Source organism: Neophocaena asiaeorientalis, unplaced genomic scaffold (assembly GCF_003031525.2).
Source record: "Neophocaena asiaeorientalis asiaeorientalis breed wild unplaced genomic scaffold, Neophocaena_asiaeorientalis_V1.1 scaffold40, whole genome shotgun sequence".
In the NCBI taxonomy this organism is placed as follows: Eukaryota; Metazoa; Chordata; class Mammalia; order Artiodactyla; family Phocoenidae; genus Neophocaena; species Neophocaena asiaeorientalis.
In genome coordinates this window covers 13,240,202-13,244,767 of record NW_020185335.1, presented here as the reverse complement: position 1 = coordinate 13,244,767, position 4,566 = coordinate 13,240,202, and positions in this window count along the sequence as shown.

The following is a 4,566-nucleotide window of genomic DNA, read 5'->3' as shown; positions in this document are numbered from 1 at the left end:
TAGCATAATAATCTGATTAAAGGCTAATTTTTGATTCTAGGGGTGGACCAAGAGGCAGATGCTTTGTCCTATAATTCTTTCTCTTTGCGCTGAGTACACGGCCCACATTGGATGCCGGTTTTTGTCCTCCTGCTGAGATTAGATGTGGTTGACAGGGAATGTTTCCTCACCAAAGTGGTGAGTTAAAGACTGTCATTTCAGACCTCTCCGGGCAGGGTTTGGAGATGCTGATGACAGAGAGGAACATGGAATCAGTCCAAGAGCCTGTGGGTCCCTAGGAAGCTGGAACATTCTTTATCTGATTAGAGGAGGAAGAACATTTCTGAAAGTGGGTCTCTCTGGGCGCAGCAAAAGCCCCAAACAGGGTCTGTCCTGGAGAGCCGGCCATCAGGAACTCCCCTGATGGAGCGTATCATTCAGGAATTGCACTCGGTGCTTCAAACAGAAACCCCCAAATGGTGGCTTAAATGCACTTGGTATATTATTCTTCTCAAGTGTTGAGAATTCCCAAGGTAACAACGGATAGCATCGTTCAATCCAAGACTGTCAGAGGTGAGATCTTGTCAATGTTCTCGGATAGTCTTTTATTGTTGCCTCATGGCATCAAGATGATTGCCCTATCCCCACCATTGCATCTATGTTCCCAGCAGAAAGAAGGGGGAAAGTCTAGGTCAAATAGACTCTGTCTGAAGCTACTGGGAATCTGCTTGCAACTCACTGGCCCAAACTGTGTTGCCATCTGCAGAAGAGGTATTTCTAAAACTCTGTGTCTTTGGGAAACTCCAGAGCATCTCCTGTGCATGCTGTGACACCATTTTCGTGGCCAGAAAATCAGTGGCATCTAAAAAAACCAAACCAAAACAGTAAGAGTAGCTTTTCCAGAGCTCTCCCTTCCTGGAAACCGTGCCCTCTCTGATTTCAGTTTGGGGTTCTTCATGGGACGGTGCTGTCAGGAGGTGCAACTCGATAGGCAGCTATGGGCGTGGGTGGTGGAGAGGTGAACGCTCAGACCTGGGGGGGTCAGCCCTTCCCTCCATAGCTCACAGGAGGGCCAGTTACTTTGCCTCTCTGTGCTTAAGTGTCCTCATCCAGAAAATGCGTGCCAGGGCCCCCTCCATCTGACCCCTGGTCTGTGCTTGTCTCCCCACACCAATGCTTCCTAGACCCCAGACCCTGCATATCCTGTTCACAATTCTTGGTCTGTAGTACCTCTACCAATATTTTTTGTTTAAATCCATTCACCTTTTGCTGAAATAATTTAGTTTTAATTGTATGCTTTAAATTTTATTTATTATTTATTGTTTTACACCATTTTTAAAGGTTACACTCCATTTCCAGTTATTACAAAATATTGGCTCTGTTCCCTGTGTTGTACGACGCATCCTTGAGCCTGTCTGACACCCAGTAGTTTGTACCTCCCCCTCCCCAAACCTTACATTGCCCCACACGGCTGGTAACCACTAGTTTGTTTTCTAGATCTGTGAGTCTGCTTCTTTTGTGTTTTATTCACTAGTTTGCTGTATTTTTTATTTTTTTTTAATTTTTAATTTTATTTATTTATCTGTAGTACACGGGCCTCTCACTGTTGTGGCCTCTCCCGTTGCGGAGCACAGGCTCCGGACGCGCAGGCCCAGCGGCCACGGCTCACGGGCCCAGCCGCTCCGTAGCATGTGAGATCCTCCCGGACCGGGGCACGAACCCGTGTCCCCTGCATCGGCAGGCGGACTCTCAACCACTGCGCCACCAGGGAAGCCCTGCTGTATTTTTTAGATTCCACGTGTAAGTGAGATCGTATGGTATTTGTCTTTTTCTGTCTGACTTATTTCACTGAGCAAAAGGCCCTCCAAGTCCATGTTGTTGCCGATGGCATTATTCCACTCTCTTTTATGGCTGAGTCATGTTCCCTTGTGTATATATGTGCCACATCCTCTTGTCCATGCCTCTGTTGATGGACACTTAGGCTGCTTCCATGCCTTGGGTCCTGTAAATAGTGCTGCTATGAACGCTGGGGTGCACGTGTCTTTTTGACTCAGTGTTTTTGTTTTTTCTCGGATCTGTGCAGGAGCATCATTGCTGGACCACACGGTAGCCCTATTTTTAGTTTTTTGAGAGCCCTCCGTACTGTTCCCCACAGCGGCTGCACAGAAATAGATTTACTTCTTAAAAAGAACCTGTAAATAAATTGGCAAACAGCCCACCAAGAGCACCTGCCACGGGTGGGCCCATGCCTCTCAAAAGTGAACCTGGCAAGAAGCGCACGCCGTCCGAGCTGGATAGGGAAGCCCTCTGGAGCCCAGCTCTGCTCTCTCGTTGGCATTCAGTATTAGGTGTTAAGACGATGGGCACCCACCTGAGGCTTTCTGCAGTCAGAAGGCCAGGCCGTGCAAGGACAAGGGGACAGTGCATTGTCAGCCGATGTGATTTAGCTCCACGTCACCTGGGGATCAGGGTGTCCACACCCGCTACCCCTCTGAAGACCCCACTGTAGGAAAACAGTCTTTCTTTGAGCGAACTGTTCCTCCGAACAATTGCACTTCCTTCGACTCTGGGCTTTCCATGGAGCCATGGTCTGTGCCCTCCATTCCCTATGGACACCCTTGGCCCCTGGACGTCTGACTCTGTTCCAGATAATAGAAGTCTTTGCAGACAGCGTATGTGCACATTTACAAACGACCATCCTCATTAGCCCCTTCCCCCCAGTTTAATACATATTCCTGTCAGAGGAAATATTTGACCCAGTGAAGTTCCTTGCCTGGCCCCCAAAGAGACTGGCGTCTGAGACCCCTGCTCTACGTGGTAAACAGTCTTTGGAAAGCGCTCCGGGTGTGCACACAGACACACCCAGGCGAACACTTCCAACTCCCCTCCCACACACGGACCCCACAGCTTGGCCTGTTTTGTTTTCACCCTGTCTCCGTCAGCCACCTTCTCTGATCCCCACTCCAGAGCTGAGGCCGGTGACCGTCCACGGAGGGCCTCTCCGAACGGCATAGGCCAGCAAGAGAGGGCAGCAAGGAGGGCCCTGGGCTAGTTCACTAGCTTCCTGAACAAGGTACCACAAACTGAACTTTATTCTCCCATGGTCAGAGGGGTGCACGCAGGGCTGGTGCCTTCGGAGGCCGGGAGGAACAGTCCGTTCCAGGCCTCTCCCCCAGCTCTGGGTGGTTTGCTGACATCTTTGCCGTTCCTTGGCTTGTAGAAGCATCACCCTGGTCTCCGCCTTCACCCTCACATGGTGTGTCCCCGTGTGTGTGTCTGTGTCCAAATTTCCCCTTTTTATGAGGACACCAGTCATATTGGATTAGGGTCCCATTTTACTGTAGTACGACCTCATCTTAGCCTAACTAATTCTCTCTGCACCAGCCCTACTTCCAAACAAGGTCACATTCTGAGGTGCTGGGGGTTAGGACTTCAGTGCAGGAATTTGGCAGGCGGGGGACGCAGTCCAGCCCATATACCAGCACTCCTGCCAGACTAGAGAGTCAGGGAAGGCAGCTTCAGCCTGTGAGATGGAAGGAGTTAGCTCAGCTAAAGAAGGGGTGAGTCGTGCTCCAGGCACGAAGGGACAGCACATGCAAAGGTCCTGAGGACACAGGGAAGACAAGAAGCGCTTTCCAGACAGAAATGCTTGGAGAGGGGGGCGGCTGAGACCAAAGAGGTACCCAAGGTACATAAGATACATTTGCAGTGAGATCTCATTTTGTAAACTCACAGACACAGTCATATATACTCAGGGCAAAACGGCAGAAGAAAAGGTCCCGAAATGTTCCCAGGACCATCCCTGGGCAGTGCTGGGCTGGCACTCAGGGCCCAGAGATTGCTGGGAAGCAGGAGAGATTCTCTGGTTCCCTAGACCACGTAGCTCCCATGAGGACGCATTTTCCAGTGCAGAACGGTCTGGGCTGGGCAATTACGAAAACTTTTAAAGGCTTATGCGGCAACCCCTTCCAGAACACTTCACTTCAGCCCTCCTCGTAAACAGATTGTAAAGACGCAATCAGCCCAGAGCCCACTCCGCTGTGATAATCTGATGTAAGCCAGGAACTGATTTATATGCGCCAGTCCAAACAAACATACCTGTAGACCATCAAACTGGAATTTCTTCCATACTTTCTTCTTATGCATTAAGGAACTGCTTTTATTTCTCTTTTGCCGGAGGGAAGTGATATATTTATTTTGCGGAAGAAGAAAAGCCGTGTGCAAGATGCTAGGTAAAAGCTGTGAGGAGGGCTGTCGGCCGGGTGGGAGTTACAACTCCTTTACAGACAGGCCGGGTCAGCACTGAGGGGCTGGACAGGCGTGGTGTCCAGTTCATTTCAGGTCTATGTTTAAAAACAACCTCTGTAGTGCTTGTGAGGTGCCAGGCGCTCTTCCGAGAGCTCTGTAAAGATTAACCTCGAGACTCTTCCATCCCCATTTCAGAGGCGGGTAAACTGAGGCATCAGTGCCATCCATTTCTCCCTGGGCTTTGGTTTGCCCTCTGCCCTCTCCTCCCATCACTCTTGAACTCTCAAGATCTGGGTCTGGATTGTCCTGGCTGGTGAAAACGTCTGGTTCAACGTCATT